The sequence below is a fragment of the Apium graveolens genome, chromosome 5 (assembly GCF_009905375.1).
Source record: "Apium graveolens cultivar Ventura chromosome 5, ASM990537v1, whole genome shotgun sequence".
NCBI lineage: Eukaryota > Viridiplantae > Streptophyta > Magnoliopsida > Apiales > Apiaceae > Apium > Apium graveolens.
Window position 1 is genome coordinate 277,065,104 of NC_133651.1, and position 8,393 is coordinate 277,073,496.

Below are 8,393 nucleotides of genomic sequence, written 5' to 3' on the forward strand. Positions count from 1 at the left end.
CATGCATAAATTGAACTTAACCTAAACCAGTCTCTATGGGAACGAATCTGATTTATATCTTATACTACTTGCAAACGCGTATACTTGCGTGAATATTAGCGCGTGTTTGTGCCTAAGAAGTTTTTGGCGCCGCTGCTGGGGACTCGGTGTTAATTTTTAGTTTATGTGCTTGTTGTCAGTGGTCGTTAAAGTTCAGTGACTCGGATTCTTTTACTTTCACGGTTTATTTATTTATGTTTCAGGTACTCATTACAATGGGAGATCCAGCAGCACGAACGAAAGCCTTGATGGATTTTTCTCAACCCAAGTTCAATGACATTCAATCTAGCATTGTCAGGCCAGCTATCACATCTAATACCTTTGAGATCAAGCCTGGCATAATACAATGGGTATAGAATTCAGTCCAGTTTGGGGGTTCTCCAATGGAAGATCCCAATATGCACATTAGGGATTTCATTGAGATCTGCGACACCTTCAGGTTCAATGGTGTTTATGAAGATGCTATTATGCTGAGACTGTTTCCATTCTCTCTGAGGGACAAGGCTAAGAGCTGGTTACACTCTCTACCAGCTGGTTCAATTACTACTTGGGAGGATCCTGCTCAGAAATTCCTTACAAAATTCTTCCCTATGGCGAAGACAACTGCAATGAGGAACGCTATTACTCAATTTATGCAGCAAATGGGAGAATCGCTATATGAAGCTTGGGAGCGCTACAAGGAGATGCTTAGGAAGTGTCCTCATCATGGAATGCCTGATTGGATGATCATCACTTGTTTTTACAATGGGTTGGCAGCACAGTCCAGACCCATGCTCGATGCAGCATCAGGCGGAGCATTATGGGCAAAGAGCTATGAGGAATCTTATGATCTAATTGAACTGATGGCTGCTAATGAATATCAGTATCCAACCCAAAGATGTCCACAGGGAAAGGTAGCAGGAGTTCTTGAGGTGGATACAGCTACGACTATCACTGCTCAACTAAAGGCGTTGTCTATGAAGATCGATTCTCTGGCTAACTATGGTGTTAAGCAGATAATTAGTGTTTGTGAGCTGTGTGCAGGTTCGCATGTGATAAAGCAATGTGCTATATCTATTGACTCAACTCAGTTTGTGAGCAACTTTCAGAGATCGCAGCAACCAGTTCCAGACACTTATCATCCTGACAACTGAAATCATCCTAACTTCAGCTGGAGCAACAATCAGAATGCGATGCAACAGCCGTTCCAGCAGTTTGAAAATAAGGAATTCAATCCTCCTGGTTTTCAGCAACAACTCACATCAAGACAACAACTCCAACTTCAAACTCATGATGCAGGTCATTCGAATGAAAAATCTGAATTGGAGGAGTTGAGGCTTATGTGCAAAAACCAGGCTCTTATATGCCAAAGCCAGGTTGTTTCTATCAAGACTCTGGAGGACCAAATAGGGCAAATTACTAATGCCATATTGAATCGACCACCAGGAACGCTTTCTAGTGATATAGAAGCCAATCCAGGCAAGAGGGAAGTTGAAGAACAGGTGAACACCATCACCTTGAGGTCTGGAAAGGTCGCAAGCCCCAAAATTCAGCAAGACGACGAGCCTGAAAAATCTCAAGATTCAGAAAATGCAGTTGTGGATGAAGAAGAAGTGCAGAAGGAAGTAGAGGTGGAACCAAGGAAGACTACGGTGGAACATACTCCTCTTGAGGGTAATACAGGGGAGAAATAGATCTATCCTCCACCTCCTTTTCCTAAGAGGTTGCAGAAGAAAAAGCTGGATAAGCAGTTTGAGAAGTTTTTGGAGGTGTTCAAGAAACTTCATATCAACATACCTTTCGTTGAAGCTCTTGAACAGATGCCTAGCTATGTGAGGTTTATGAAAGGTATTCTCTCTTGGAAAGTGAAGCTCGATGACTTAAAGACCGTTGCTCTAACAGAGGAATACAGTGATGTGCTGCAACAGAAGTTGCCTCCGAAGCTTAAAGATCCTGGAAGTTTCACTATTCCTTGCACCATCGGAAACTTGTCATTCAAAAAGTGTTTATGTGATTTAGGAGCTAGCATCAATCTGATGCCCTTATCTATCTTCAAGAAGCTTGGTCTGCCTGATCCAAAACCAACATACATGTCATTGCAACTAGCTGACCGTTCCATCGCTTGTCCACGAGGTATAGTGGAGGATATCTTGGTCAAGGTGGATAAACTCTTCTTCCCTGCTAACTTTGTAATTCTTGATTTCGAGGAAGATAAGAAGATTCCCATCATCTTGGGAAGACCATTCTTGGCTACAGGCCGAACTATGATAGATGTGCAAAAAGGAGAGCTTTCGATGAAGGTTTACGATCAAAAGGTCATTTTTAATGTGTTCAAGGAAATAAAGTTACCCACAGCTAACGAGGAGTGCTTTAAAGTAGAGCAACTGCAGGTTTTGAATGCACCTCCGTGGAAGAGGAAGTTGGATATGCCATTCGATTCTCTTGGGTTAGCAGAGCTGAAAATTTCTCAGGAGCGTTTTGAACCATTTATTCAAGAAGCTCCCATACTTGAGCTCAATCGAAATCCATATCACTTGAGTTATTCATTCTTAGGTGCACCCCATGATAAGGGGTTGGGATATATTTTTGATGATGTAGAGAGTGGCTGGACGGATCTTCCAGTGCCTACAAAGGGTTCTTCTCATGCGCCACAAGTAGTTGATAGGACTGGTCTTGGTGATGAGCAGTACAGGCGAGTGACTAGGCGTGTGGAGGCCATGCACGACATTCACCATCATTTTGCTGAAGATTTGACACATGTTTTCGGTACTGTTGTTCGAGACACTGGTGGCGAGGTTGATTGGCCACCTGATCCTCCACCCGACGAGGGTGACTCTCCCGCTAATTAGGTATACCTGAAATCCTTATTATTACCTTCAATGAGGACATTGAAAATTTTAAGTTTGGGGGTGATAATATAAGGATTAGTAGTGTGTGTGTCCATATAGATTCATATAGATTCATATTGCATGTTTAGTTGTAGTTCATTCATATTTTTGCATGATTGTTCATTTAGGACATATTTGTTCATTTTTATGTGATTTCATATAGTTGCATTTGCATGCATATTTAGCATGATCCCTTAAGATGAACTATGATATTTGATAAGTTGATGTTGATTTGAGTGTGGTGATGATGAATAGAGGGATGTTTAAGTCCTAATGAATTGATTTGCATGCCAGAAACAAATATTTTCACAAAGTCTTATAGGGTTGCTTTTGATGTAGATCATGATCATACTTGTTTGTTGTTGAGATTTAATCACTTGGTTATATTTAGAATTTATGATATTCTCGTAATGACGTAAAAACACTGATTTTTTTATCTGGAGAAAAACTTGGATTTCATCACTAGTTGTTGTAAGGCTAGGCGTCAAATGGCTAGTAGCCGGCTCATATTTTTATGAGTAGTCTAGGGTTGAATGAGATGGAGCGAAACACACTCATTCAGAAATTGTTGAAAAAAAAAAGAAAAAAAAAGAGAAAAAAAAGAAAGAAAAAAAGTATGTGTTTATGCATAATTGATCAAGAGTGAGCTCTTTAATACTGGAGTTATTAAGTTCTAGGTGACTTTGTGCCTAGTGACCTAAGGCTTTTATATTCTGGGATCCGCTAACCTAACGCTCGCTACATGGGTATTATTGTATAAGTCTTTTGGGACCTCATTTATTGCACAGTCAAATAAGCTCCTTTGTTATGTGTTCAATAATAATGTGAATCCTTGTATAACTCTAGTAGAAAGGAGGTGTTGTGAGTCATAATGCGTTTATTGCCTATTCTGTTTATAAACTTTTGATTATTTCGATGATAGATAAGTTATGGTTATTGATCTAGTATAGAGAGATATCTGTTAAGAATTCCACACACGCACGTTTCTGGTTTGTGAGTTGGTTTGTGGGATTTATTCGAACTCTGTTTTAAGTCATTGCAATCTTAAACGCATTGGCTTATTCATTTGGTTATGGTTATTCAGAGGGGATCAATTGCATTATCATTTAGTTGCATTCACGTAGTTGCATTCATGCATTAGGTTTGTTTTATAGTTTTGAGTCTGTTTATGCTTGAGGACAAGCATCGATTCAAGTTTGGGGATGTGATAAGTGGATTTTATATCCACTTGGAACGCTTTATTACAAGCTTAAATTGGTGTTTTGGACTCAAGTTGTTGGTATTTTGATGTGCTTTTGTGTTATATCATTTCATATATCAGTTATATGAAGAAAAGAGCTTTTAAAGGAAATATGATAAAAAGTGATTTGGAAGCCAAGGCGATTGTCTAGTTGTAGAGAATCTCAATAGCTTCACGTGGGCAGTTGAATCGCCTAATTCTGACAAGTAGAACTCAAGTTATGGCCAAAACAAGATTCATCAGAAATTTTTCCAGACAGGCTCCAAGTGCCCGCCCGGAGAGCTGAGCGCCCGCCCGGAGAGCTGAGCGCCCGCCCGAGGCGCGGCTGGTCGCTGATTTCGCTGAAAAAGCTTTTTGAGTGAAATTTGACGATTTTAAGGGTCCAGGTCCACTAGGGGCGTATATATACTTTAAAAAAGGGTTTTCATCATCCGGGAAGATTGGGATACCAAGGAAAATACCTAGAAGCACAGAACAACTCCGAAAAAGAAGATCTTGTTTTCAACTTGTGATTCTTTGAATTAGTTGTAACTTTGGATGCTCGTTTTCGTTCTTGTTGAACCTAGATCTCGTTTATTCGTACTTTAATTATTATTCAATTTATTAAGACCTTGTTTTATACCATGCTTTCATTGGAACCCATGGTGACGATGAGTTCGATTATGGGTTAATCGTTGTCATGGGGTTCTAGCGGATTTACTTATGGATTTCAATAGTTAATTGTTTTGATATCTTGGTGTGTGGTGATTGTATGATATCCTAGTATTGGTTGTGCTTATTCGTCTTATGTGCGTAGCTAACATATAAGATAGCGTGTTAATCTCTATTGAAGCGACAGTGAATATAGAGGTTTAGAACTTGCCATGCTAGCATAGGTTCATGTATTGTATGCATGATTAGTGGGTAACTCTAACTATTTTACTTGCCCTATGTAATCATTATGGATAACTTGTGCTCAAACCGTTATGTTGTCAAATTCTATAGACATATAAGGTCTCAATATAATTGGTGCATATTCAGCTTCTATCTCTTTTGTGGATGTCTGGTAGAATGGTACTCGTGCAACGAAAGTTGGCGTTTATCAGTTTCGTGTTATCTGATTAGTGTCATCACCATCACATGCTAAGGTTAAGAACAATAAGGCTATTGAATGAAGTATTTAATGAAGTTAGAATCCCATATTTGTCATATATAGTAATTCAACCTCAATTCTCTTAGTTAATGTCATTTAGTATAATCTCTTAGTTTAATTAAAATCCAATTTATTATTTGTCTTAGCATTGAGCGATAACCATACATTGTTAGATAGGCGTATAAATTAAACTTAACCTAAACCAGTCTCTGTGGGAACGAATTTGATTTATATCTTATACTATTTGTGAACGCGTATACTTGCGTGAATATTAACGCGTGTTTGTGCCTAACACTAGGTTTTGAAATCCCCCGACGAACTTAATAACTCGAGTAACAAAGGCCACAAAACAAGACTAGTCAATTCTACTTGTGCCCATTATCTAAAGATTTTGTTTATAAGAACAATGGGTATTGAAGTAGTTTATTCATCTTTTTTTTTACTTTTTTTTGTTTTTTTTTGTTTTTTTTCGCAAAGGCTTGATTCGACATTATTTCAACATGTGGGTTCTCTCTCAAGTATCAAATATCCCTAAACAATCTCTCCAAAAAAGGTCTTGTACAAAAGTGTCGTCTTGGAATCTAGAGTGAAAATCAGTCGACACAAGATTCAAAAAGACACCTTACTCAACTACGTTTAAATAATCTAAAAGGCACTATATGTAAAAGTTTTTGAAAACATGTTAACACCAACTACTATTAAAGTTCAAGAGAGAGTAAAACAACTTATCTAAAAATGTCTCTATTTTTTTTTGAATTTTTTGAATTTTTTCATATTTTTTGGATTTTTTTGGTTTTTAAGAATTACACTAAAACCCTCCCCATACCTAAATCATGCATTGTCCTCAATATATCCAAAAGAGAGAAATAAGTAAGGAGAATGATGAGAATATACCTGATATGGGATGAAGAGAGTTAAAACTACCTACTGAAAGATACTTACTTGATCATGGGTCAATGAGGTGGATGACCTCTTCTTCGGAATCGACTGGCAACTCTAAAAATGGTTTGAGATGTTGTCCATTAACTTTGAATATTTCACCATTTTTAAGATTTTCAATTTCAATAGCACCATGAGGAAAAACTACTTTAACATTGTAAGGCCCCTCCCATCTAGATCTCAATTTTCCGGGAAATAAATGAAGCCTAGAATTGTACAAAAGAACCTTTTGACCGGGAGAAAAGGATTTTTTCAAAATTGATTTATCATGAAAAACTTTGGTTCTTTATTTATAGATTTTAGCATTTTCATAAGCATCATTTCTCATTTCCTCTATCTCAGACAATTGTAACTTCCTATGACTACCGGCAGTGGGTAAATCAAAATTCAACTCCCTAATGGCCCACAAGGCTCGATGTTAAAAATAACCGGAAAATGACAAGCTTTACCAAACACAAGCTGATAAGGAGACATACCCAAGATAGTCTTAAACGCGGTCCTATAGGCCCATAAAGCATCTATCAACTTAGTTGACTAATCCTTCCTATTGGAGTTGACAGTCTTTTCTAAAATCTGTATGATTTGCGTATTTGAGACTTCAACTTGACCACTAGTTTGAGGATGATAAGAGGTGGCCAATTTATGAGTGATTGAGTACTTTTTTAAGAGAGACTCAAAATGATGGTTCTTGAAATGTTTGCCTTGATCACTAATGATAGCTCTAGGTGTACCAAATCGAGAAAATATATTCTCTTTTAAGAATTTAAGAACGACCTTGTTATCATTAGACTTAGTTGGAATGGCTTCGACCCATTTAGACACATAATCGACCGCTAAGAGAATGTAGAGATTGCCAAATGAGCAAGGAAATGGGCCCATAAAATCTATCCCCCAAACATCAAAAATTTCGATAATTAGGATCAGATTCATTGGCATCATATTACGTCTTATGATCTTTCTTAAGTGTTGACACCTACTACAAGCGGCACAGAATTCCGCGAAATCCTTAAACAAACTAGGCCACTAGAAACCACTTTGGAGTATCTTAGCCGCCGTCTTTTTGGCACTAAAATGACCTCCACAAGCTTGATCATGACAAAAGGAAAGAACACTTCTAAACTTGTGATTTCGGACACATCTTCTAATGATTTGATCCAAGCAATACTTGAAGAGATAAGGGTCATCCGAAAAGAAGTATTTGACTTGTGAAAAGAATTTGGATTTTATCTTGCTTGGACCAATGAGTCGGAATGTTGCCGGTGACAAGGTAATTAACAATGTCGGCAAACCAAAGGAGGGTAGAGATAGAAAGAAGGTGTTCATCCGGAAAAGATTTATTCAAAGGAAAGTCAACGGTTGACTCTACTACCAATCGAGAGAGATGATCGGCAACGACATTTCAGACCCCTTCTTATCCCTAATTTCTAGGTCAAATTCTTGGAGCAACAAGATCCACCTAATCAAATGAGCTTTTGAGTCCTTTTTTGAGAAAAGATATCGAAGGGCGGCATGATCAGTGTAAACAATGATTTTCAAACCAATAAGATAAAACCTAAACTTCTCGAGGGCAAATACTACGACTAGAAGCTCTTTTTCGGTGGTTGAGTAATTAAGTTGGGCATCATTTAAGGTCTTGCTAGCGTAGTATATGACATGAGGTATCTTATTAATTCGTTGCCCTAAAACTGCCCCAACTACATAGTCGGAGGCATCACACATCAACTCAAAAGGCTCATTCCAATCGGGAGATTTAATTATTGGGGATTAAATCAATTATTTCTTAAGGTATTCAAAAGATTGTAAACAATCACTATTGAACTCGAATTTGACATCTTTGGAAAGAAGATTGGTCAAGGGTTTTGTCTTTTTACTAAAATCCTTAATAAAACGCCTATAAAAACCCGCATGTCCTAAAAATGAGCGAATTGCTTAGACCAATTTTGGTGGAGGGAGACTAGCAATGAGATCAATTTTAGCTTTATCAACTTCAATTCCCTTTTCCGAGATTTTATGACCAAGGACGATTCCTTCTTTAACCATGAAATGACATTTTTCCCGATTAAGAACGAGGTTCATTTTTTTATACCTTTACAAAACTAGGTCAAGGTGGTTTAGACACTGATGAAAAGAAGAATCAAAAATGGAAAAGTCATCTATAAAAATTTCTAGGAATTCA

The 8,393-nt window shown here is 37.8% G+C and overlaps 1 non-coding gene across 1 annotated transcript; it reads right to left on the reverse strand.

The window, feature by feature from the left end:
* Window positions 1–644: 644 nt before the first annotated feature.
* Window positions 645–751, reverse strand: LOC141663454 (small nucleolar RNA R71). Its single transcript, XR_012551524.1, has one exon. It is a non-coding gene; the product is annotated as a small nucleolar RNA R71 (small nucleolar RNA).
* Between the last annotated feature and the right edge of the window lie 7,642 nt (window positions 752–8,393).